The sequence below is a fragment of the Schistocerca nitens genome, unplaced genomic scaffold (genome assembly GCF_023898315.1).
Source record: "Schistocerca nitens isolate TAMUIC-IGC-003100 unplaced genomic scaffold, iqSchNite1.1 HiC_scaffold_329, whole genome shotgun sequence".
NCBI classification, from domain to species: domain Eukaryota; kingdom Metazoa; phylum Arthropoda; class Insecta; order Orthoptera; family Acrididae; genus Schistocerca; species Schistocerca nitens.
Genome location: NW_026045863.1, coordinates 1 through 23,539, shown reverse-complemented (window position 1 = coordinate 23,539; position 23,539 = coordinate 1). Strand labels below are relative to the sequence as shown.

The 23,539-nt window shown below is 48.6% G+C and overlaps 15 non-coding genes and 3 pseudogenes across 15 annotated transcripts; all 18 read left to right on the top strand.

Moving 5' to 3' along the window:
- The first annotated feature begins 251 nt into the window (after nt 1-251).
- LOC126226598 (5S ribosomal RNA) lies at nt 252-369 on the top strand. Its single transcript, XR_007543965.1, has one exon. It is a non-coding gene; the product is annotated as a 5S ribosomal RNA (ribosomal RNA).
- A 1,187-nt stretch (nt 370-1,556) lies between these two features.
- LOC126226596 (5S ribosomal RNA) lies at nt 1,557-1,675 on the top strand. Its single transcript, XR_007543963.1, has one exon. It is a non-coding gene; the product is annotated as a 5S ribosomal RNA (ribosomal RNA).
- Nucleotides 1,676-2,860: 1,185 nt separating this feature from the next.
- On the top strand, nt 2,861-2,979 carry LOC126226595 (5S ribosomal RNA). The gene has a single exon (XR_007543962.1). It is a non-coding gene; the product is annotated as a 5S ribosomal RNA (ribosomal RNA).
- Nucleotides 2,980-4,164: 1,185 nt separating this feature from the next.
- LOC126226594 (5S ribosomal RNA) lies at nt 4,165-4,283 on the top strand. Its single transcript, XR_007543961.1, has one exon. It is a non-coding gene; the product is annotated as a 5S ribosomal RNA (ribosomal RNA).
- Nucleotides 4,284-5,468: 1,185 nt separating this feature from the next.
- Nucleotides 5,469-5,587, top strand: LOC126226593 (5S ribosomal RNA). The gene has a single exon (XR_007543960.1). It is a non-coding gene; the product is annotated as a 5S ribosomal RNA (ribosomal RNA).
- Nucleotides 5,588-6,774: 1,187 nt separating this feature from the next.
- LOC126226592 (5S ribosomal RNA) lies at nt 6,775-6,893 on the top strand. Its single transcript, XR_007543959.1, has one exon. It is a non-coding gene; the product is annotated as a 5S ribosomal RNA (ribosomal RNA).
- Nucleotides 6,894-8,078: 1,185 nt separating this feature from the next.
- LOC126226591 (5S ribosomal RNA) lies at nt 8,079-8,197 on the top strand. Its single transcript, XR_007543958.1, has one exon. It is a non-coding gene; the product is annotated as a 5S ribosomal RNA (ribosomal RNA).
- A 1,187-nt stretch (nt 8,198-9,384) lies between these two features.
- LOC126226590 (5S ribosomal RNA) lies at nt 9,385-9,503 on the top strand. The gene has a single exon (XR_007543957.1). It is a non-coding gene; the product is annotated as a 5S ribosomal RNA (ribosomal RNA).
- A 1,187-nt stretch (nt 9,504-10,690) lies between these two features.
- LOC126226607 (5S ribosomal RNA) lies at nt 10,691-10,809 on the top strand. Its single transcript, XR_007543970.1, has one exon. It is a non-coding gene; the product is annotated as a 5S ribosomal RNA (ribosomal RNA).
- Nucleotides 10,810-11,996: 1,187 nt separating this feature from the next.
- LOC126226606 (5S ribosomal RNA) lies at nt 11,997-12,115 on the top strand. Its single transcript, XR_007543969.1, has one exon. It is a non-coding gene; the product is annotated as a 5S ribosomal RNA (ribosomal RNA).
- A 1,187-nt stretch (nt 12,116-13,302) lies between these two features.
- On the top strand, nt 13,303-13,421 carry LOC126226605 (5S ribosomal RNA). Its single transcript, XR_007543968.1, has one exon. It is a non-coding gene; the product is annotated as a 5S ribosomal RNA (ribosomal RNA).
- A 1,187-nt stretch (nt 13,422-14,608) lies between these two features.
- Nucleotides 14,609-14,727, top strand: LOC126226601 (5S ribosomal RNA). Its single transcript, XR_007543967.1, has one exon. It is a non-coding gene; the product is annotated as a 5S ribosomal RNA (ribosomal RNA).
- A 1,188-nt stretch (nt 14,728-15,915) lies between these two features.
- LOC126226602 (5S ribosomal RNA) lies at nt 15,916-16,032 on the top strand (annotated as a pseudogene).
- Nucleotides 16,033-17,213: 1,181 nt separating this feature from the next.
- On the top strand, nt 17,214-17,332 carry LOC126226599 (5S ribosomal RNA). Its single transcript, XR_007543966.1, has one exon. It is a non-coding gene; the product is annotated as a 5S ribosomal RNA (ribosomal RNA).
- A 1,184-nt stretch (nt 17,333-18,516) lies between these two features.
- LOC126226597 (5S ribosomal RNA) lies at nt 18,517-18,635 on the top strand. Its single transcript, XR_007543964.1, has one exon. It is a non-coding gene; the product is annotated as a 5S ribosomal RNA (ribosomal RNA).
- Nucleotides 18,636-19,820: 1,185 nt separating this feature from the next.
- Nucleotides 19,821-19,937, top strand: LOC126226604 (5S ribosomal RNA; annotated as a pseudogene).
- Nucleotides 19,938-21,124: 1,187 nt separating this feature from the next.
- LOC126226603 (5S ribosomal RNA) lies at nt 21,125-21,243 on the top strand (annotated as a pseudogene).
- Nucleotides 21,244-22,426: 1,183 nt separating this feature from the next.
- On the top strand, nt 22,427-22,545 carry LOC126226588 (5S ribosomal RNA). Its single transcript, XR_007543956.1, has one exon. It is a non-coding gene; the product is annotated as a 5S ribosomal RNA (ribosomal RNA).
- The last annotated feature ends 994 nt before the right edge of the window (nt 22,546-23,539 follow it).

The window sequence follows — 23,539 nt, the reverse complement described above, 5'->3', positions numbered from 1 at the left end:
GTCGAAGGTTGCACGCGACAAGCGAATGACAGGAGGTGCAACGAGCAGCTGCGCGTCTCACACACGCGACGGCGCGCCCGCCAATTGGGCAATCGTTCTGCTGGGACGTCGGGCGCGCACTCCGCGCCGTCCTCGAGGAACTCGCTGCTGCGGAAGGAGGTGCTTTCGTCAAATGCGGCCGAAAACTAACATTTTGTGTGTTGGGAGGAGAGCCGAATGCGAATTCTGCCGTGCGCCTACAGTATACGTGTGCCAACGGCCATACCATGTTAAATACACCGGTTCTCGTCCGATCACCGAAGTTAAGCAACATCGGGCCGGTTAGTACTTGGATGGGTGACCGCCTGGGAACATCGGGTGCTGTTGGCTCTCCCTTCTTTTTTTTTCCTTTTTATGTCGCTACTCCTGCCAGCCCTCTCGCCATACTACCCTTCTGTTAAAAAAAATAAAAAATAAAAAAAGGAAAAAAAACAAAAAAGCAAAAAACAAAAAAAATGAAAAAATAAATAAATAAAAAATAAATTAAAAAAAAGAAAAAAAGGTGCTGTTGGCTCCCCTTCCTTTTTTTTCCTTTTTATGTCGCTACTCCTGCCAGCCCTCTTGCCATACTACCCTTCTGTTGTGACAAAGACGTTTCCTTAAGCATTTTAAACTACTGTAATGGTGCGAAAACAAAAATAAAATAAAATAAAATAAATATGAGCCAATAAAAATGGTACTTTTGGCTCCCCTGCATTTTTGCTTTTTAAGTCGCTATCCTGCCAGCAGTCGTTTCATACTACCTTTCTGTCATGACAAAGATGCTTTCTTAAGCATTTTAAACTAATGCAACGGTACGATAATGCGGTAATTAACTCAGTTTGAGGGAGAATGTGCTAACGAAGTTTGCCGGGAAGTCTTTGAAAACGATAAAACAGCACGAATCTGCCCTGAAATGCGTCAGCGCCTATTGTTGTGCTGCACCGTAAAGTTCCAAATTTGATTTGTAATCATAAATTTTTTCTTTAGTCGCGTCGTCTAGTCCCGCAGACGTTTGTCGTGCTTGCGCCGTCATATGGACCACGACCCGAGCGGCAGCGAGCGGCAGTCGAGCAAAGTCGGGCCAAGTCGGGACGGGGACAGGGATAGGAAAGGTGCGAATGCACTGCCAACTACGCAAACACCCGGTGTGAGGCGAGGAAGCTCACATCGCTACCAGTGGCGCCCTCCAGCACGACACTGCCACACCCCGCACAGACCATACGCCGGTCGGCCGCGCGCCAGCCCCCCGCTGGACACCAGGGACGAGATGCGCCTTCCGCGTGTGTCGAAGGTTGCACGCGACAAGCGAATGACAGGAGGTGCAACGAGCAGCTGCGCGTCTCACACACGCGACGGCGCGCCCGCCAATTGGGCAATCGTTCTGCTGGGACGTCGGGCGCGCACTCCGCGCCGTCCTCGAGGAACTCGCTGCTGCGGAAGGAGGTGCTTTCGTCAAATGCGGCCGAAAACTAACATTTTGTGTGTTGGGAGGAGAGCCGAATGCGAATTCTGCCGTGCGCCTACAGTATACGTGTGCCAACGGCCATACCATGTTAAATACACCGGTTCTCGTCCGATCACCGAAGTTAAGCAACATCGGGCCCGGTTAGTACTTGGATGGGTGACCGCCTGGGAACATCGGGTGCTGTTGGCTCTCCCTTCTTTTTTTTTCCTTTTTATGTCGCTACTCCTGCCAGCCCTCTCGCCATACTACCCTTCTGTTAAAAAAAATAAAAATAAAAAAAGGAAAAAAAACAAAAAAGCAAAAAACAAAAAAAATGAAAAAATAAATAAATAAAAAATAAATTAAAAAAAAGAAAAAAAGGTGCTGTTGGCTCCCCTTCCTTTTTTTCCTTTTTATGTCGCTACTCCTGCCAGCCCTCTTGCCATACTACCCTTCTGTTGTGACAAAGACGTTTCCTTAAGCATTTTAAACTACTGTAATGGTGCGAAAACAAAAATAAAATAAAATAAAATAAATATGAGCCAATAAAAATGGTACTTTTGGCTCCCCTGCATTTTTGCTTTTTAAGTCGCTATCCTGCCAGCAGTCGTTTCATACTACCTTTCTGTCATGACAAAGATGCTTTCTTAAGCATTTTAAACTAATGCAACGGTACGATAATGCGGTAATTAACTCAGTTTGAGGGAGAATGTGCTAACGAAGTTTGCCGGGAAGTCTTTGAAAACGATAAAACAGCACGAATCTGCCCTGAAATGCGTCAGCGCCTATTGTTGTGCTGCACCGTAAAGTTCCAAATTTGATTTGTAATCATAAATTTTTTCTTTAGTCGCGTCGTCTAGTCCCGCAGACGTTTGTCGTGCTTGCGCCGTCATATGGACCACGACCCGAGCGGCAGCGAGCGGCAGTCGAGCAAAGTCGGGCCAAGTCGGGACGGGGACAGGGATAGGAAAGGTGCGAATGCACTGCCAACTACGCAAACACCCGGTGTGAGGCGAGGAAGCTCACATCGCTACCAGTGGCGCCCTCCAGCACGACACTGCCACACCCCGCACAGACCATACGCCGGTCGGCCGCGCGCCAGCCCCCCGCTGGACACCAGGGACGAGATGCGCCTTCCGCGTGTGTCGAAGGTTGCACGCGACAAGCGAATGACAGGAGGTGCAACGAGCAGCTGCGCGTCTCACACACGCGACGGCGCGCCCGCCAATTGGGCAATCGTTCTGCTGGGACGTCGGGCGCGCACTCCGCGCCGTCCTCGAGGAACTCGCTGCTGCGGAAGGAGGTGCTTTCGTCAAATGCGGCCGAAAACTAACATTTTGTGTGTTGGGAGGAGAGCCGAATGCGAATTCTGCCGTGCGCCTACAGTATACGTGTGCCAACGGCCATACCATGTTAAATACACCGGTTCTCGTCCGATCACCGAAGTTAAGCAACATCGGGCCCGGTTAGTACTTGGATGGGTGACCGCCTGGGAACATCGGGTGCTGTTGGCTCTCCCTTCTTTTTTTTTCCTTTTTATGTCGCTACTCCTGCCAGCCCTCTCGCCATACTACCCTTCTGTTAAAAAAAATAAAAAATAAAAAAAGGAAAAAAAACAAAAAGCAAAAAACAAAAAAAATGAAAAAATAAATAAATAAAAAATAAATTAAAAAAAAGAAAAAAGGTGCTGTTGGCTCCCCTTCCTTTTTTTTCCTTTTTATGTCGCTACTCCTGCCAGCCCTCTTGCCATACTACCCTTCTGTTGTGACAAAGACGTTTCCTTAAGCATTTTAAACTACTGTAATGGTGCGAAAACAAAAATAAAATAAAATAAAATAAATATGAGCCAATAAAAATGGTACTTTTGGCTCCCCTGCATTTTTGCTTTTTAAGTCGCTATCCTGCCAGCAGTCGTTTCATACTACCTTTCTGTCATGACAAAGATGCTTTCTTAAGCATTTTAAACTAATGCAACGGTACGATAATGCGGTAATTAACTCAGTTTGAGGGAGAATGTGCTAACGAAGTTTGCCGGGAAGTCTTTGAAAACGATAAAACAGCACGAATCTGCCCTGAAATGCGTCAGCGCCTATTGTTGTGCTGCACCGTAAAGTTCCAAATTTGATTTGTAATCATAAATTTTTTCTTTAGTCGCGTCGTCTAGTCCCGCAGACGTTTGTCGTGCTTGCGCCGTCATATGGACCACGACCCGAGCGGCAGCGAGCGGCAGTCGAGCAAAGTCGGGCCAAGTCGGGACGGGGACAGGGATAGGAAAGGTGCGAATGCACTGCCAACTACGCAAACACCCGGTGTGAGGCGAGGAAGCTCACATCGCTACCAGTGGCGCCCTCCAGCACGACACTGCCACACCCCGCACAGACCATACGCCGGTCGGCCGCGCGCCAGCCCCCCGCTGGACACCAGGGACGAGATGCGCCTTCCGCGTGTGTCGAAGGTTGCACGCGACAAGCGAATGACAGGAGGTGCAACGAGCAGCTGCGCGTCTCACACACGCGACGGCGCGCCCGCCAATTGGGCAATCGTTCTGCTGGGACGTCGGGCGCGCACTCCGCGCCGTCCTCGAGGAACTCGCTGCTGCGGAAGGAGGTGCTTTCGTCAAATGCGGCCGAAAACTAACATTTTGTGTGTTGGGAGGAGAGCCGAATGCGAATTCTGCCGTGCGCCTACAGTATACGTGTGCCAACGGCCATACCATGTTAAATACACCGGTTCTCGTCCGATCACCGAAGTTAAGCAACATCGGGCCCGGTTAGTACTTGGATGGGTGACCGCCTGGGAACATCGGGTGCTGTTGGCTCTCCCTTCTTTTTTTTTCCTTTTTATGTCGCTACTCCTGCCAGCCCTCTCGCCATACTACCCTTCTGTTAAAAAAATAAAAAATAAAAAAAGGAAAAAAAACAAAAAAGCAAAAACAAAAAAAATGAAAAAATAAATAAATAAAAAATAAATTAAAAAAAAGAAAAAAAGGTGCTGTTGGCTCCCCTTCCTTTTTTTTCCTTTTTATGTCGCTACTCCTGCCAGCCCTCTTGCCATACTACCCTTCTGTTGTGACAAAGACGTTTCCTTAAGCATTTTAAACTACTGTAATGGTGCGAAAACAAAAATAAAATAAAATAAAATAAATATGAGCCAATAAAAATGGTACTTTTGGCTCCCCTGCATTTTTGCTTTTTAAGTCGCTATCCTGCCAGCAGTCGTTTCATACTACCTTTCTGTCATGACAAAGATGCTTTCTTAAGCATTTTAAACTAATGCAACGGTACGATAATGCGGTAATTAACTCAGTTTGAGGGAGAATGTGCTAACGAAGTTTGCCGGGAAGTCTTTGAAAACGATAAAACAGCACGAATCTGCCCTGAAATGCGTCAGCGCCTATTGTTGTGCTGCACCGTAAAGTTCCAAATTTGATTTGTAATCATAAATTTTTTCTTTAGTCGCGTCGTCTAGTCCCGCAGACGTTTGTCGTGCTTGCGCCGTCATATGGACCACGACCCGAGCGGCAGCGAGCGGCAGTCGAGCAAAGTCGGGCCAAGTCGGGACGGGGACAGGGATAGGAAAGGTGCGAATGCACTGCCAACTACGCAAACACCCGGTGTGAGGCGAGGAAGCTCACATCGCTACCAGTGGCGCCCTCCAGCACGACACTGCCACACCCCGCACAGACCATACGCCGGTCGGCCGCGCGCCAGCCCCCCGCTGGACACCAGGGACGAGATGCGCCTTCCGCGTGTGTCGAAGGTTGCACGCGACAAGCGAATGACAGGAGGTGCAACGAGCAGCTGCGCGTCTCACACACGCGACGGCGCGCCCGCCAATTGGGCAATCGTTCTGCTGGGACGTCGGGCGCGCACTCCGCGCCGTCCTCGAGGAACTCGCTGCTGCGGAAGGAGGTGCTTTCGTCAAATGCGGCCGAAAACTAACATTTTGTGTGTTGGGAGGAGAGCCGAATGCGAATTCTGCCGTGCGCCTACAGTATACGTGTGCCAACGGCCATACCATGTTAAATACACCGGTTCTCGTCCGATCACCGAAGTTAAGCAACATCGGGCCCGGTTAGTACTTGGATGGGTGACCGCCTGGGAACATCGGGTGCTGTTGGCTCTCCCTTCTTTTTTTTCCTTTTTATGTCGCTACTCCTGCCAGCCCTCTCGCCATACTACCCTTCTGTTAAAAAAAATAAAAAATAAAAAAAGGAAAAAAAACAAAAAAGCAAAAAACAAAAAAAAATGAAAAAATAAATAAATAAAAAATAAATTAAAAAAAAGAAAAAAAGGTGCTGTTGGCTCCCCTTCCTTTTTTTTCCTTTTTATGTCGCTACTCCTGCCAGCCCTCTTGCCATACTACCCTTCTGTTGTGACAAAGACGTTTCCTTAAGCATTTTAAACTACTGTAATGGTGCGAAAACAAAAATAAAATAAAATAAAATAAATATGAGCCAATAAAAATGGTACTTTTGGCTCCCCTGCATTTTTGCTTTTTAAGTCGCTATCCTGCCAGCAGTCGTTTCATACTACCTTTCTGTCATGACAAAGATGCTTTCTTAAGCATTTTAAACTAATGCAACGGTACGATAATGCGGTAATTAACTCAGTTTGAGGGAGAATGTGCTAACGAAGTTTGCCGGGAAGTCTTTGAAAACGATAAAACAGCACGAATCTGCCCTGAAATGCGTCAGCGCCTATTGTTGTGCTGCACCGTAAAGTTCCAAATTTGATTTGTAATCATAAATTTTTTCTTTAGTCGCGTCGTCTAGTCCCGCAGACGTTTGTCGTGCTTGCGCCGTCATATGGACCACGACCCGAGCGGCAGCGAGCGGCAGTCGAGCAAAGTCGGGCCAAGTCGGGACGGGGACAGGGATAGGAAAGGTGCGAATGCACTGCCAACTACGCAAACACCCGGTGTGAGGCGAGGAAGCTCACATCGCTACCAGTGGCGCCCTCCAGCACGACACTGCCACACCCCGCACAGACCATACGCCGGTCGGCCGCGCGCCAGCCCCCCGCTGGACACCAGGGACGAGATGCGCCTTCCGCGTGTGTCGAAGGTTGCACGCGACAAGCGAATGACAGGAGGTGCAACGAGCAGCTGCGCGTCTCACACACGCGACGGCGCGCCCGCCAATTGGGCAATCGTTCTGCTGGGACGTCGGGCGCGCACTCCGCGCCGTCCTCGAGGAACTCGCTGCTGCGGAAGGAGGTGCTTTCGTCAAATGCGGCCGAAAACTAACATTTTGTGTGTTGGGAGGAGAGCCGAATGCGAATTCTGCCGTGCGCCTACAGTATACGTGTGCCAACGGCCATACCATGTTAAATACACCGGTTCTCGTCCGATCACCGAAGTTAAGCAACATCGGGCCCGGTTAGTACTTGGATGGGTGACCGCCTGGGAACATCGGGTGCTGTTGGCTCTCCCTTCTTTTTTTTTCCTTTTTATGTCGCTACTCCTGCCAGCCCTCTCGCCATACTACCCTTCTGTTAAAAAAAATAAAAAATAAAAAAAGGAAAAAAAACAAAAAAGCAAAAACAAAAAAAATGAAAAAATAAATAAATAAAAATAAATTAAAAAAAAGAAAAAAAGGTGCTGTTGGCTCCCCTTCCTTTTTTTTCCTTTTTATGTCGCTACTCCTGCCAGCCCTCTTGCCATACTACCCTTCTGTTGTGACAAAGACGTTTCCTTAAGCATTTTAAACTACTGTAATGGTGCGAAAACAAAAATAAAATAAAATAAAATAAATATGAGCCAATAAAAATGGTACTTTTGGCTCCCCTGCATTTTTGCTTTTTAAGTCGCTATCCTGCCAGCAGTCGTTTCATACTACCTTTCTGTCATGACAAAGATGCTTTCTTAAGCATTTTAAACTAATGCAACGGTACGATAATGCGGTAATTAACTCAGTTTGAGGGAGAATGTGCTAACGAAGTTTGCCGGGAAGTCTTTGAAAACGATAAAACAGCACGAATCTGCCCTGAAATGCGTCAGCGCCTATTGTTGTGCTGCACCGTAAAGTTCCAAATTTGATTTGTAATCATAAATTTTTTCTTTAGTCGCGTCGTCTAGTCCCGCAGACGTTTGTCGTGCTTGCGCCGTCATATGGACCACGACCCGAGCGGCAGCGAGCGGCAGTCGAGCAAAGTCGGGCCAAGTCGGGACGGGGACAGGGATAGGAAAGGTGCGAATGCACTGCCAACTACGCAAACACCCGGTGTGAGGCGAGGAAGCTCACATCGCTACCAGTGGCGCCCTCCAGCACGACACTGCCACACCCCGCACAGACCATACGCCGGTCGGCCGCGCGCCAGCCCCCCGCTGGACACCAGGGACGAGATGCGCCTTCCGCGTGTGTCGAAGGTTGCACGCGACAAGCGAATGACAGGAGGTGCAACGAGCAGCTGCGCGTCTCACACACGCGACGGCGCGCCCGCCAATTGGGCAATCGTTCTGCTGGGACGTCGGGCGCGCACTCCGCGCCGTCCTCGAGGAACTCGCTGCTGCGGAAGGAGGTGCTTTCGTCAAATGCGGCCGAAAACTAACATTTTGTGTGTTGGGAGGAGAGCCGAATGCGAATTCTGCCGTGCGCCTACAGTATACGTGTGCCAACGGCCATACCATGTTAAATACACCGGTTCTCGTCCGATCACCGAAGTTAAGCAACATCGGGCCCGGTTAGTACTTGGATGGGTGACCGCCTGGGAACATCGGGTGCTGTTGGCTCTCCCTTCTTTTTTTTTCCTTTTTATGTCGCTACTCCTGCCAGCCCTCTCGCCATACTACCCTTCTGTTAAAAAAAATAAAAAATAAAAAAAGGAAAAAAAACAAAAAAGCAAAAAACAAAAAAAATGAAAAAATAAATAAATAAAAAATAAATTAAAAAAAAGAAAAAAAGGTGCTGTTGGCTCCCCTTCCTTTTTTTTCCTTTTTATGTCGCTACTCCTGCCAGCCCTCTTGCCATACTACCCTTCTGTTGTGACAAAGACGTTTCCTTAAGCATTTTAAACTACTGTAATGGTGCGAAAACAAAAATAAAATAAAATAAAATAAATATGAGCCAATAAAAATGGTACTTTTGGCTCCCCTGCATTTTTGCTTTTTAAGTCGCTATCCTGCCAGCAGTCGTTTCATACTACCTTTCTGTCATGACAAAGATGCTTTCTTAAGCATTTTAAACTAATGCAACGGTACGATAATGCGGTAATTAACTCAGTTTGAGGGAGAATGTGCTAACGAAGTTTGCCGGGAAGTCTTTGAAAACGATAAAACAGCACGAATCTGCCCTGAAATGCGTCAGCGCCTATTGTTGTGCTGCACCGTAAAGTTCCAAATTTGATTTGTAATCATAAATTTTTTCTTTAGTCGCGTCGTCTAGTCCCGCAGACGTTTGTCGTGCTTGCGCCGTCATATGGACCACGACCCGAGCGGCAGCGAGCGGCAGTCGAGCAAAGTCGGGCCAAGTCGGGACGGGGACAGGGATAGGAAAGGTGCGAATGCACTGCCAACTACGCAAACACCCGGTGTGAGGCGAGGAAGCTCACATCGCTACCAGTGGCGCCCTCCAGCACGACACTGCCACACCCCGCACAGACCATACGCCGGTCGGCCGCGCGCCAGCCCCCCGCTGGACACCAGGGACGAGATGCGCCTTCCGCGTGTGTCGAAGGTTGCACGCGACAAGCGAATGACAGGAGGTGCAACGAGCAGCTGCGCGTCTCACACACGCGACGGCGCGCCCGCCAATTGGGCAATCGTTCTGCTGGGACGTCGGGCGCGCACTCCGCGCCGTCCTCGAGGAACTCGCTGCTGCGGAAGGAGGTGCTTTCGTCAAATGCGGCCGAAAACTAACATTTTGTGTGTTGGGAGGAGAGCCGAATGCGAATTCTGCCGTGCGCCTACAGTATACGTGTGCCAACGGCCATACCATGTTAAATACACCGGTTCTCGTCCGATCACCGAAGTTAAGCAACATCGGGCCCGGTTAGTACTTGGATGGGTGACCGCCTGGGAACATCGGGTGCTGTTGGCTCTCCCTTCTTTTTTTTTCCTTTTTATGTCGCTACTCCTGCCAGCCCTCTCGCCATACTACCCTTCTGTTAAAAAAAATAAAAAATAAAAAAAGGAAAAAAAACAAAAAAGCAAAAAACAAAAAAAATGAAAAAATAAATAAATAAAAAATAAATTAAAAAAAAGAAAAAAAGGTGCTGTTGGCTCCCCTTCCTTTTTTTTCCTTTTTATGTCGCTACTCCTGCCAGCCCTCTTGCCATACTACCCTTCTGTTGTGACAAAGACGTTTCCTTAAGCATTTTAAACTACTGTAATGGTGCGAAAACAAAAATAAAATAAAATAAAATAAATATGAGCCAATAAAAATGGTACTTTTGGCTCCCCTGCATTTTTGCTTTTTAAGTCGCTATCCTGCCAGCAGTCGTTTCATACTACCTTTCTGTCATGACAAAGATGCTTTCTTAAGCATTTTAAACTAATGCAACGGTACGATAATGCGGTAATTAACTCAGTTTGAGGGAGAATGTGCTAACGAAGTTTGCCGGGAAGTCTTTGAAAACGATAAAACAGCACGAATCTGCCCTGAAATGCGTCAGCGCCTATTGTTGTGCTGCACCGTAAAGTTCCAAATTTGATTTGTAATCATAAATTTTTTCTTTAGTCGCGTCGTCTAGTCCCGCAGACGTTTGTCGTGCTTGCGCCGTCATATGGACCACGACCCGAGCGGCAGCGAGCGGCAGTCGAGCAAAGTCGGGCCAAGTCGGGACGGGGACAGGGATAGGAAAGGTGCGAATGCACTGCCAACTACGCAAACACCCGGTGTGAGGCGAGGAAGCTCACATCGCTACCAGTGGCGCCCTCCAGCACGACACTGCCACACCCCGCACAGACCATACGCCGGTCGGCCGCGCGCCAGCCCCCCGCTGGACACCAGGGACGAGATGCGCCTTCCGCGTGTGTCGAAGGTTGCACGCGACAAGCGAATGACAGGAGGTGCAACGAGCAGCTGCGCGTCTCACACACGCGACGGCGCGCCCGCCAATTGGGCAATCGTTCTGCTGGGACGTCGGGCGCGCACTCCGCGCCGTCCTCGAGGAACTCGCTGCTGCGGAAGGAGGTGCTTTCGTCAAATGCGGCCGAAAACTAACATTTTGTGTGTTGGGAGGAGAGCCGAATGCGAATTCTGCCGTGCGCCTACAGTATACGTGTGCCAACGGCCATACCATGTTAAATACACCGGTTCTCGTCCGATCACCGAAGTTAAGCAACATCGGGCCCGGTTAGTACTTGGATGGGTGACCGCCTGGGAACATCGGGTGCTGTTGGCTCTCCCTTCTTTTTTTTTCCTTTTTATGTCGCTACTCCTGCCAGCCCTCTCGCCATACTACCCTTCTGTTAAAAAAAATAAAAAATAAAAAAAGGAAAAAAAACAAAAAAGCAAAAAACAAAAAAAATGAAAAAATAAATAAATAAAAAATAAATTAAAAAAAAGAAAAAAAGGTGCTGTTGGCTCCCCTTCCTTTTTTTTCCTTTTTATGTCGCTACTCCTGCCAGCCCTCTTGCCATACTACCCTTCTGTTGTGACAAAGACGTTTCCTTAAGCATTTTAAACTACTGTAATGGTGCGAAAACAAAAATAAAATAAAATAAAATAAATATGAGCCAATAAAAATGGTACTTTTGGCTCCCCTGCATTTTTGCTTTTTAAGTCGCTATCCTGCCAGCAGTCGTTTCATACTACCTTTCTGTCATGACAAAGATGCTTTCTTAAGCATTTTAAACTAATGCAACGGTACGATAATGCGGTAATTAACTCAGTTTGAGGGAGAATGTGCTAACGAAGTTTGCCGGGAAGTCTTTGAAAACGATAAAACAGCACGAATCTGCCCTGAAATGCGTCAGCGCCTATTGTTGTGCTGCACCGTAAAGTTCCAAATTTGATTTGTAATCATAAATTTTTTCTTTAGTCGCGTCGTCTAGTCCCGCAGACGTTTGTCGTGCTTGCGCCGTCATATGGACCACGACCCGAGCGGCAGCGAGCGGCAGTCGAGCAAAGTCGGGCCAAGTCGGGACGGGGACAGGGATAGGAAAGGTGCGAATGCACTGCCAACTACGCAAACACCCGGTGTGAGGCGAGGAAGCTCACATCGCTACCAGTGGCGCCCTCCAGCACGACACTGCCACACCCCGCACAGACCATACGCCGGTCGGCCGCGCGCCAGCCCCCCGCTGGACACCAGGGACGAGATGCGCCTTCCGCGTGTGTCGAAGGTTGCACGCGACAAGCGAATGACAGGAGGTGCAACGAGCAGCTGCGCGTCTCACACACGCGACGGCGCGCCCGCCAATTGGGCAATCGTTCTGCTGGGACGTCGGGCGCGCACTCCGCGCCGTCCTCGAGGAACTCGCTGCTGCGGAAGGAGGTGCTTTCGTCAAATGCGGCCGAAAACTAACATTTTGTGTGTTGGGAGGAGAGCCGAATGCGAATTCTGCCGTGCGCCTACAGTATACGTGTGCCAACGGCCATACCATGTTAAATACACCGGTTCTCGTCCGATCACCGAAGTTAAGCAACATCGGGCCCGGTTAGTACTTGGATGGGTGACCGCCTGGGAACATCGGGTGCTGTTGGCTCTCCCTTCTTTTTTTTTCCTTTTTATGTCGCTACTCCTGCCAGCCCTCTCGCCATACTACCCTTCTGTTAAAAAAAATAAAAAATAAAAAAAGGAAAAAAAACAAAAAAGCAAAAAACAAAAAAAATGAAAAAATAAATAAATAAAAAATAAATTAAAAAAAAGAAAAAAAGGTGCTGTTGGCTCCCCTTCCTTTTTTTTCCTTTTTATGTCGCTACTCCTGCCAGCCCTCTTGCCATACTACCCTTCTGTTGTGACAAAGGCGTTTCCTTAAGCATTTTAAACTACTGTAATGGTGCGAAAACAAAAATAAAATAAAATAAAATAAATATGAGCCAATAAAAATGGTACTTTTGGCTCCCCTGCATTTTTGCTTTTTAAGTCGCTATCCTGCCAGCAGTCGTTTCATACTACCTTTCTGTCATGACAAAGATGCTTTCTTAAGCATTTTAAACTAATGCAACGGTACGATAATGCGGTAATTAACTCAGTTTGAGGGAGAATGTGCTAACGAAGTTTGCCGGGAAGTCTTTGAAAACGATAAAACAGCACGAATCTGCCCTGAAATGCGTCAGCGCCTATTGTTGTGCTGCACCGTAAAGTTCCAAATTTGATTTGTAATCATAAATTTTTTCTTTAGTCGCGTCGTCTAGTCCCGCAGACGTTTGTCGTGCTTGCGCCGTCATATGGACCACGACCCGAGCGGCAGCGAGCGGCAGTCGAGCAAAGTCGGGCCAAGTCGGGACGGGGACAGGGATAGGAAAGGTGCGAATGCACTGCCAACTACGCAAACACCCGGTGTGAGGCGAGGAAGCTCACATCGCTACCAGTGGCGCCCTCCAGCACGACACTGCCACACCCCGCACAGACCATACGCCGGTCGGCCGCGCGCCAGCCCCCCGCTGGACACCAGGGACGAGATGCGCCTTCCGCGTGTGTCGAAGGTTGCACGCGACAAGCGAATGACAGGAGGTGCAACGAGCAGCTGCGCGTCTCACACACGCGACGGCGCGCCCGCCAATTGGGCAATCGTTCTGCTGGGACGTCGGGCGCGCACTCCGCGCCGTCCTCGAGGAACTCGCTGCTGCGGAAGGAGGTGCTTTCGTCAAATGCGGCCGAAAACTAACATTTTGTGTGTTGGGAGGAGAGCCGAATGCGAATTCTGCCGTGCGCCTACAGTATACGTGTGCCAACGGCCATACCATGTTAAATACACCGGTTCTCGTCCGATCACCGAAGTTAAGCAACATCGGGCCCGGTTAGTACTTGGATGGGTGACCGCCTGGGAACATCGGGTGCTGTTGGCTCTCCCTTCTTTTTTTTTCCTTTTTATGTCGCTACTCCTGCCAGCCCTCTCGCCATACTACCCTTCTGTTAAAAAAAATAAAAAATAAAAAAAGGAAAAAAAACAAAAAAGCAAAAAACAAAAAAAATGAAAAAATAAATAAATAAAAAATAAATTAAAAAAAAGAAAAAAAGGTGCTGTTGGCTCCCCTTCCTTTTTTTTCCTTTTTATGTCGCTACTCCTGCCAGCCCTCTTGCCATACTACCCTTCTGTTGTGACAAAGACGTTTCCTTAAGCATTTTAAACTACTGTAATGGTGCGAAAACAAAAATAAAATAAAATAAAATAAATATGAGCCAATAAAAATGGTACTTTTGGCTCCCCTGCATTTTTGCTTTTTAAGTCGCTATCCTGCCAGCAGTCGTTTCATACTACCTTTCTGTCATGACAAAGATGCTTTCTTAAGCATTTTAAACTAATGCAACGGTACGATAATGCGGTAATTAACTCAGTTTGAGGGAGAATGTGCTAACGAAGTTTGCCGGGAAGTCTTTGAAAACGATAAAACAGCACGAATCTGCCCTGAAATGCGTCAGCGCCTATTGTTGTGCTGCACCGTAAAGTTCCAAATTTGATTTGTAATCATAAATTTTTTCTTTAGTCGCGTCGTCTAGTCCCGCAGACGTTTGTCGTGCTTGCGCCGTCATATGGACCACGACCCGAGCGGCAGCGAGCGGCAGTCGAGCAAAGTCGGGCCAAGTCGGGACGGGGACAGGGATAGGAAAGGTGCGAATGCACTGCCAACTACGCAAACACCCGGTGTGAGGCGAGGAAGCTCACATCGCTACCAGTGGCGCCCTCCAGCACGACACTGCCACACCCCGCACAGACCATACGCCGGTCGGCCGCGCGCCAGCCCCCCGCTGGACACCAGGGACGAGATGCGCCTTCCGCGTGTGTCGAAGGTTGCACGCGACAAGCGAATGACAGGAGGTGCAACGAGCAGCTGCGCGTCTCACACACGCGACGGCGCGCCCGCCAATTGGGCAATCGTTCTGCTGGGACGTCGGGCGCGCACTCCGCGCCGTCCTCGAGGAACTCGCTGCTGCGGAAGGAGGTGCTTTCGTCAAATGCGGCCGAAAACTAACATTTTGTGTGTTGGGAGGAGAGCCGAATGCGAATTCTGCCGTGCGCCTACAGTATACGTGTGCCAACGGCCATACCATGTTAAATACACCGGTTCTCGTCCGATCACCGAAGTTAAGCAACATCGGGCCCGGTTAGTACTTGGATGGGTGACCGCCTGGGAACATCGGGTGCTGTTGGCTCTCCCTTCTTTTTTTTTCCTTTTTATGTCGCTACTCCTGCCAGCCCTCTCGCCATACTACCCTTCTGTTAAAAAAAATAAAAAATAAAAAAAGGAAAAAAAACAAAAAAGCAAAAAACAAAAAAAATGAAAAAATAAATAAATAAAAAATAAATTAAAAAAAAGAAAAAAAGGTGCTGTTGGCTCCCCTTCCTTTTTTTCCTTTTTATGTCGCTACTCCTGCCAGCCCTCTTGCCATACTACCCTTCTGTTGTGACAAAGACGTTTCCTTAAGCATTTTAAACTACTGTAATGGTGCGAAAACAAAAATAAAATAAAATAAAATAAATATGAGCCAATAAAAATGGTACTTTTGGCTCCCCTGCATTTTTGCTTTTTAAGTCGCTATCCTGCCAGCAGTCGTTTCATACTACCTTTCTGTCATGACAAAGATGCTTTCTTAAGCATTTTAAACTAATGCAACGGTACGATAATGCGGTAATTAACTCAGTTTGAGGGAGAATGTGCTAACGAAGTTTGCCGGGAAGTCTTTGAAAACGATAAAACAGCACGAATCTGCCCTGAAATGCGTCAGCGCCTATTGTTGTGCTGCACCGTAAAGTTCCAAATTTGATTTGTAATCATAAATTTTTTCTTTAGTCGCGTCGTCTAGTCCCGCAGACGTTTGTCGTGCTTGCGCCGTCATATGGACCACGACCCGAGCGGCAGCGAGCGGCAGTCGAGCAAAGTCGGGCCAAGTCGGGACGGGGACAGGGATAGGAAAGGTGCGAATGCACTGCCAACCTACGCAAACACCCCGGTGTGAGGCGAGGAAGCTCACATCGCTACCAGTGGCGCCCTCCAGCACGACACTGCCACACCCCGCACAGACCATACGCCGGTCGGCCGCGCGCCAGCCCCCCGCTGGACACCAGGGACGAGATGCGCCTTCCGCGTGTGTCGAAGGTTGCACGCGACAAGCGAATGACAGGAGGTGCAACGAGCAGCTGCGCGTCTCACACACGCGACGGCGCGCCCGCCAATTGGGCAATCGTTCTGCTGGGACGTCGGGCGCGCACTCCGCGCCGTCCTCGAGGAACTCGCTGCTGCGGAAGGAGGTGCTTTCGTCAAATGCGGCCGAAAACTAACATTTTGTGTGTTGGGAGGAGAGCCGAATGCGAATTCTGCCGTGCGCCTACAGTATACGTGTGCCAACGGCCATACCATGTTAAATACACCGGTTCTCGTCCGATCACCGAAGTTAAGCAACATCGGGCCCGGTTAGTACTTGGATGGTGACCGCCTGGAACATCGGGTGCTGTTGGCTCTCCCTTCTTTTTTTTCCTTTTTATGTCGCTACTCCTGCCAGCCCTCTCGCCATACTACCCTTCTGTTAAAAAAAATAAAAAATAAAAAAGGAAAAAAAACAAAAAAGCAAAAAAACAAAAAAAATGAAAAATAAATAAATAAAAAATAAATTAAAAAAAAGAAAAAAAGGTGCTGTTGGCTCCCTTCCTTTTTTTCCTTTTTATGTCGCTACTCCTGCCAGCCCTCTTGCCATACTACCCTTCTGTTGTGACAAAGACGTTTCCTTAAGCATTTTAAACTACTGTAATGGTGCGAAAACAAAAATAAAATAAAATAAAATAAATATGAGCCAATAAAAATGGTACTTTTGGCTCCCCTGCATTTTTGCTTTTAAGTCGCTATCCTGCCAGCAGTCGTTTCATACTACCTTTCTGTCATGACAAAGATGCTTTCTTAAGCATTTTAAACTAATGCAACGGTACGATAATGCGGTAATTAACTCAGTTTGAGGGAGAATGTGCTAACGAAGTTTGCCGGGAAGTCTTTGAAAACGATAAAACAGCACGAATCTGCCCTGAAATGCGTCAGCGCCTATTGTTGTGCTGCACCGTAAAGTTCCAAATTTGATTTGTAATCATAAATTTTTTCTTTAGTCGCGTCGTCTAGTCCCGCAGACGTTTGTCGTGCTTGCGCCGTCATATGGACCACGACCCGAGCGGCAGCGAGCGGCAGTCGAGCAAAGTCGGGCCAAGTCGGGACGGGGACAGGATAGGAAAGGTGCGAATGCACTGCCAACTACGCAAACACCCGGTGTGAGGCGAGGAAGCTCACATCGCTACCAGTGGCGCCCTCCAGCACGACACTGCCACACCCCGCACAGACCATACGCCGGTCGGCCGCGCGCCAGCCCCCCGCTGGACACCAGGGACGAGATGCGCCTTCCGCGTGTGTCGAAGGTTGCACGCGACAAGCGAATGACAGGAGGTGCAACGAGCAGCTGCGCGTCTCACACACGCGACGGCGCGCCCGCCAATTGGGCAATCGTTCTGCTGGGACGTCGGGCGCGCACTCCGCGCCGTCCTCGAGGAACTCGCTGCTGCGGAAGGAGGTGCTTTCGTCAAATGCGGCCGAAAACTAACATTTTGTGTGTTGGGAGGAGAGCCGAATGCGAATTCTGCCGTGCGCCTACAGTATACGTGTGCCAACGGCCATACCATGTTAAATACACCGGTTCTCGTCCGATCACCGAAGTTAAGCAACATCGGGCCCGGTTAGTACTTGGATGGGTGACCGCCTGGGAACATCGGGTGCTGTTGCTCTCCCTTCTTTTTTTTTCCTTTTTATGTCGCTACTCCTGCCAGCCCTCTCGCCATACTACCCTTCTGTTAAAAAAAATAAAAAATAAAAAAAGGAAAAAAAACAAAAAAGCAAAAAACAAAAAAATGAAAAAATAAATAAATAAAAAATAAATTAAAAAAAAGAAAAAAAGGTGCTGTTGGCTCCCCTTCCTTTTTTTTCCTTTTTATGTCGCTACTCCTGCCAGCCCTCTTGCCATACTACCCTTCTGTTGTGACAAAGACGTTTCCTTAAGCATTTTAAACTACTGTAATGGTGCGAAACAAAAATAAAATAAAATAAAATAAATATGAGCCAATAAAAATGGTACTTTTGGCTCCCCTGCATTTTTGCTTTTTAAGTCGCTATCCTGCCAGCAGTCGTTTCATACTACCTTTCTGTCATGACAAAGATGCTTTCTTAAGCATTTTAAACTAATGCAACGGTACGATAATGCGGTAATTAACTCAGTTTGAGGGAGAATGTGCTAACGAAGTTTGCCGGAAGTCTTTGAAAACGATAAAACAGCACGAATCTGCCCTGAAATGCGTCAGCGCCTATTGTTGTGCTGCACCGTAAAGTTCCAAATTTGATTTGTAATCATAAATTTTTTCTTTAGTCGCGTCGTCTAGTCCCGCAGACGTTTGTCGTGCTTGCGCCGTCATATGGACCACGACCCGAGCGGCAGCGAGCGGCAGTCGAGCAAAGTCGGGCCAAGTCGGGACGGGGACAGGGATAGGAAAGGTGCGAATGCACTGCCAACTACGCAAACACCCGGTGTGAGGCGAGGAAGCTCACATCGCTACCAGTGGCGCCCTCCAGCACGACACTGCCACACCCCGCACAGACCATACGCCGGTCGGCCGCGCGCCAGCCCCCCGCTGGACACCAGGGACGAGATGCGCCTTCCGCGTGTGTCGAAGGTTGCACGCGACAAGCGAATGACAGGAGGGTGCAACGAGCAGCTGCGCGTCTCACACACGCGACGGCGCGCCCGCCAATTGGGCAATCGTTCTGCTGGGACGTCGGGCGCGCACTCCGCGCCGTCCTCGAGGAACTCGCTGCTGCGGAAGGAGGTGCTTTCGTCAAATGCGGCCGAAAACTAACATTTTGTGTGTTGGGAGGAGAGCCGAATGCGAATTCTGCCGTGCGCCTACAGTATACGTGTGCCAACGGCCATACCATGTTAAATACACCGGTTCTCGTCCGATCACCGAAGTTAAGCAACATCGGGCCCGGTTAGTACTTGGATGGGTGACCGCCTGGGAACATCGGGTGCTGTTGGGCTCTCCCTTCTTTTTTTTTCCTTTTTATGTCGCTACTCCTGCCAGCCCTCTCGCCATACTACCCTTCTGTTAAAAAAAATAAAAAATAAAAAAGGAAAAAAAACAAAAAAGCAAAAAACAAAAAAAATGAAAAAATAAATAAATAAAAAATAAATTAAAAAAAAGAAAAAAAGGTGCTGTTGGCTCCCTTCCTTTTTTTTCCTTTTTATGTCGCGACTCCTGCCAGCCCTCTTGCCATACTACCCTTCTGTTGTGACAAAGACGTTTCCTTAAGCATTTTAAACTACTGTAATGGTGCGAAACAAAAATAAAATAAAATAAAATAAATATGAGCCAATAAAAATGGTACTTTTGGCTCCCCTGCATTTTTGCTTTTTAAGTCGCTATCCTGCCAGCAGTCGTTTCATACTACCTTTCTGGTCATGACAAAGATGCTTTCTTAAGCATTTAAACTAATGCAACGGTACGATAATGCGGTAATTAACTCAGTTTGAGGGAGAATGTGCTAACGAAGTTTGCCGGGAAGTCTTTGAAAACGATAAAACAGCACGAATCTGCCCTGAAATGCGTCAGCGCCTATTGTTGTGCTGCACCGTAAAGTTCCAAATTTGATTTGTAATCATAAATTTTTTCTTTAGTCGCGTCGTCTAGTCCCGCAGACGTTTGTCGTGCTTGCGCCGTCATATGGACCACGACCCGAGCGGCAGCGAGCGGCAGTCGAGCAAAGTCGGGCCAAGTCGGGACGGGGACAGGGATAGGAAAGGTGCGAATGCACTGCCAACTACGCAAACACCCGGTGTGAGGCGAGGAAGCTCACATCGCTACCAGTGGCGCCCTCCAGCACGACACTGCCACACCCCGCACAGACCATACGCCGGTCGGCCGCGCGCCAGCCCCCCGCTGGACACCAGGGACGAGATGCGCCTTCCGCGTGTGTCGAAGGTTGCACGCGACAAGCGAATGACAGGAGGTGCAACGAGCAGCTGCGCGTCTCACACACGCGACGGCGCGCCCGCCAATTGGGCAATCGTTCTGCTGGACGTCGGGCGCGCACTCCGCGCCGTCCTCGAGGAACTCGCTGCTGCGGAAGGAGGTGCTTTCGTCAAATGCGGCCGAAAACTAACATTTTGTGTGTTGGGAGGAGAGCCGAATGCGAATTCTGCCGTGCGCCTACAGTATACGTGTTGCCAACGGCCATACCATGTAAATACACCGGTTCTCGTCGATCACCGAAGTTAAGCAACATCGGGCCCGGTTAGTACTTGGATGGGTGACCGCCTGGGAACATCGGGTGCTGTTGGCTCTCCCTTCTTTTTTTTTCCTTTTTATGTCGCTACTCCTGCCAGCCCTCTCGCCATACTACCCTTCTGTTAAAAAAATAAAAAATAAAAAAGGAAAAAAAAAACAAAAAAGCAAAAAACAAAAAAAATGAAAAAATAAATAAATAAAAAATAATTAAAAAAAAGAAAAAAAGGTGCTGTTGGCTCCCCTTCCTTTTTTTTCCTTTTTATGTCGCTACTCCTGCCAGCCCTCTTGCCATACTACCCTTCTGTTGTGACAAAGACGTTTCCTTAAGCATTTTAAACTACTGTAATGGTGCGAAAACAAAAATAAAATAAAATAAAATAAATATGAGCCAATAAAAATGGTACTTTTGGCTCCCCTGCATTTTTGCTTTTTAAGTCGCTATCCTGCCAGCAGTCGTTTCATACTACCTTTCTGTCATGACAAAGATGCTTTCTTAAGCATTTTAAACTAATGCAACGGTACGATAATGCGGTAATTAACTCAGTTTGAGGGAGAATGTGCTAACGAAGTTTGCCGGGAAGTCTTTGAAAACGATAAAACAGCACGAATCTGCCCTGAAATGCGTCAGCGCCTATTGTTGTGCTGCACCGTAAAGTTCCAAATTTGATTTGTAATCATAAAATTTTTTCTTTAGTCGCGTCGTCTAGTCCCGCAGACGTTTGTCGTGCTTGCGCCGTCATATGGACCACGACCCGAGCGGCAGCGAGCGGCAGTCGAGCAAAGTCGGGCCAAGTCGGGACGGGGACAGGGATAGGAAAGGTGCGAATGCACTGCCAACTACGCAAACACCCGGTGTGAGGCGAGGAAGCTCACATCGCTACCAGTGGCGCCCTCCAGCACGACACTGCCACACCCCGCACAGACCATACGCCGGTCGGCCGCGCGCCAGCCCCCCGCTGGACACCAGGGACGAGATGCGCCTTCCGCGTGTGTCGAAGGTTGCACGCGACAAGCGAATGACAGGAGGTGCAACGAGCAGCTGCGCGTCTCACACACGCGACGGCGCGCCCGCCAATTGGGCAATCGTTCTGCTGGGACGTCGGGCGCGCACCTCCGCGCCGTCCTCGAGGAACTCGCTGCTGCGGAAGGAGGTGCTTTCGTCAAATGCGCCGAAAACTAACATTTTGTGTGTTGGGAGGAGAGCCGAATGCGAATTCTGCCGTGCGCCTACAGTATACGTGTGCCAACGGCCATACCATGTTAATACACCGGTTCTCGTCCGATCACCGAAGTTAAGCAACATCGGGCCCGGTTAGTACTTGGATGGGTGACCGCCTGGGAACATCGGGTGCTAGTTGGCTCTCCCTTCTTTTTTTTTCCTTTTATGTCGCTACTCCTGCCAGCCCTCTCGCCATACTACCTTCTGTTAAAAAAAATAAAAAATAAAAAAAGGAAAAAAAACAAAAAAGCAAAAAACAAAAAAAATGAAAAAATAAATAAATAAAAAATAAATTAAAAAAAAGAAAAAAAGGTGCTGTTGGCTCCCCTTCCTTTTTTTCCTTTTTATGTCGCTACTCCTGCCAGCCTCTTGCCATACTACCCTTCTGTTGTGACAAAGACGTTTCCTTAAGCATTTTAAACTACTGTAATGGTGCGAAAACAAAAATAAAAATAAAATAAAATAAATATGAGCCAATAAAATGGTACTTTTGGCTCCCTGCATTTTTGCTTTTTAAGTCGCTATCCTGCCAGCAGTCGTTTCATACTACCTTACTGTCATGACAAAGATGCTTTCTTAAGCATTTTTAAACTAATGCAACGGTACGATAATGCGGTAATTAACTCAGTTTGAGGGAGAATGTGCTAACGAAGTTTGCCGGGAAGTCTTTGAAAACGATAAAACAGCACGAATCTGCCCTGAAATGCGTCAGCGCCTATTGTTGTGCTGCACCGTAAAGTTCCAAATTTGATTGTAATCATAAATTTTTTCTTTAGTCGCGTCGTCTAGTCCCGCAGACGTTTGTCGTGCTTGCGCCGTCATATGGACCACGACCCGAGCGGCAGCGAGCGGCAGTCGAGCAAAGTCGGGCCAAGTCGGGACGGGGACAGGGATAGGAAAGGTGCGAATGCACTGCCAACTACGCAAACACCCGGTGTGAGGCGAGGAAGCTCACATCGCTACCAGTGGCGCCCTCCAGCACGACACTGCCACACCCCGCACAGACCATACGCCGGTCGGCCGCGCGCCAGCCCCCCGCTGGACACCAGGGACGAGATGCGCCTTCCGCGTGTGTCGAAGGTTGCACGCGACAAGCGAATGACAGGAGGTGCAACGAGCAGCTGCGCGTCTCACACACGCGACGGCGCGCCCGCCAATTGGGCAATCGTTCTGCTGGGACGTCGGGCGCGCACTCCGCGCCGTCCTCGAGGAACTCGCTGCTGCGGGAAGGAGGTGCTTTCGTCAAATGCGGCCGAAAACTAACATTTTGTGTGTTGGGAGGAGAGCCGAATGCGAATTCTGCCGTGCGCCTACAGTATACGTGTGCCAACGGCCATACCATGTTAAATACACCGGTTCTCGTCCGATCACCGAAGTTAAGCAACATCGGGCCCGGTTAGTACTTGGATGGGTGACCGCCTGGGAACATCGGGTGCTGTTGGCTCTCCCTTCTTTTTTTTTCCTTTTTATGTCGCTACTCCTGCCAGCCCTCTCGCCATACTACCCTTCTGTTAAAAAAAATAAAAAATAAAAAAAGGAAAAAAAACAAAAAAGCAAAAAACAAAAAAAATGAAAAAATAAATAAATAAAAATAAATTAAAAAAAAGAAAAAAAGGTGCTGTTGGCTCCCCTTCCTTTTTTTTCTTTTTATGTCGCTACTCCTGCCAGCCCTCTTGCCATACTACCCTTCTGTTGTGACAAAGACGTTTCCTTAAGCATTTTAAACTACTGTAATGGTGCGAAAACAAAAATAAAATAAAATAAAATAAATATGAGCCAATAAAATGGTACTTTTGGCTCCCCTGCATTTTTGCTTTTTAAGTCGCTATCCTGCCAGCAGTCGTTTCATACTACCTTTCTGTCATGACAAAGATGCTTTCTTAAGCATTTTAAACTAATGCAACGGTACGATAATGCGGTAATTAACTCAGTTTGAGGGAGAATGTGCTAACGAAGTTTGCCGGGAAGTCTTTGAAAACGATTAAAACAGCACGAATCTGCCCTGAAATGCGTCAGCGCCTATTGTTGTGCTGCACCGTAAAGTTCCAAATTTGATTTGTAATCATAAATTTTTTTCTTTAGTCGCGTCGTCTAGTCCCGCAGACGTTTGTCGTGCTTGCGCCGTCATATGGACCACGACCCGAGCGGCAGCGAGCGGCAGTCGAGCAAAGTCGGGCCAAGTCGGGACGGGGACAGGGATAGGAAAGGTGCGAATGCACTGCCAACTACGCAAACACCCGGTGTGAGGCGAGGAAGCTCACATCGCTACCAGTGGCGCCCTCCAGCACGACACTGCCACACCCGCACAGACCATACGCCGGTCGGCCGCGCGCCAGCCCCCCGCTGGACACCAGGGACGAGATGCGCCTTCCGCGTGTGTCGAAGGTTGCACGCGACAAGCGAATGACAGGAGGTGCAACGAGCAGCTGCGCGTCTCA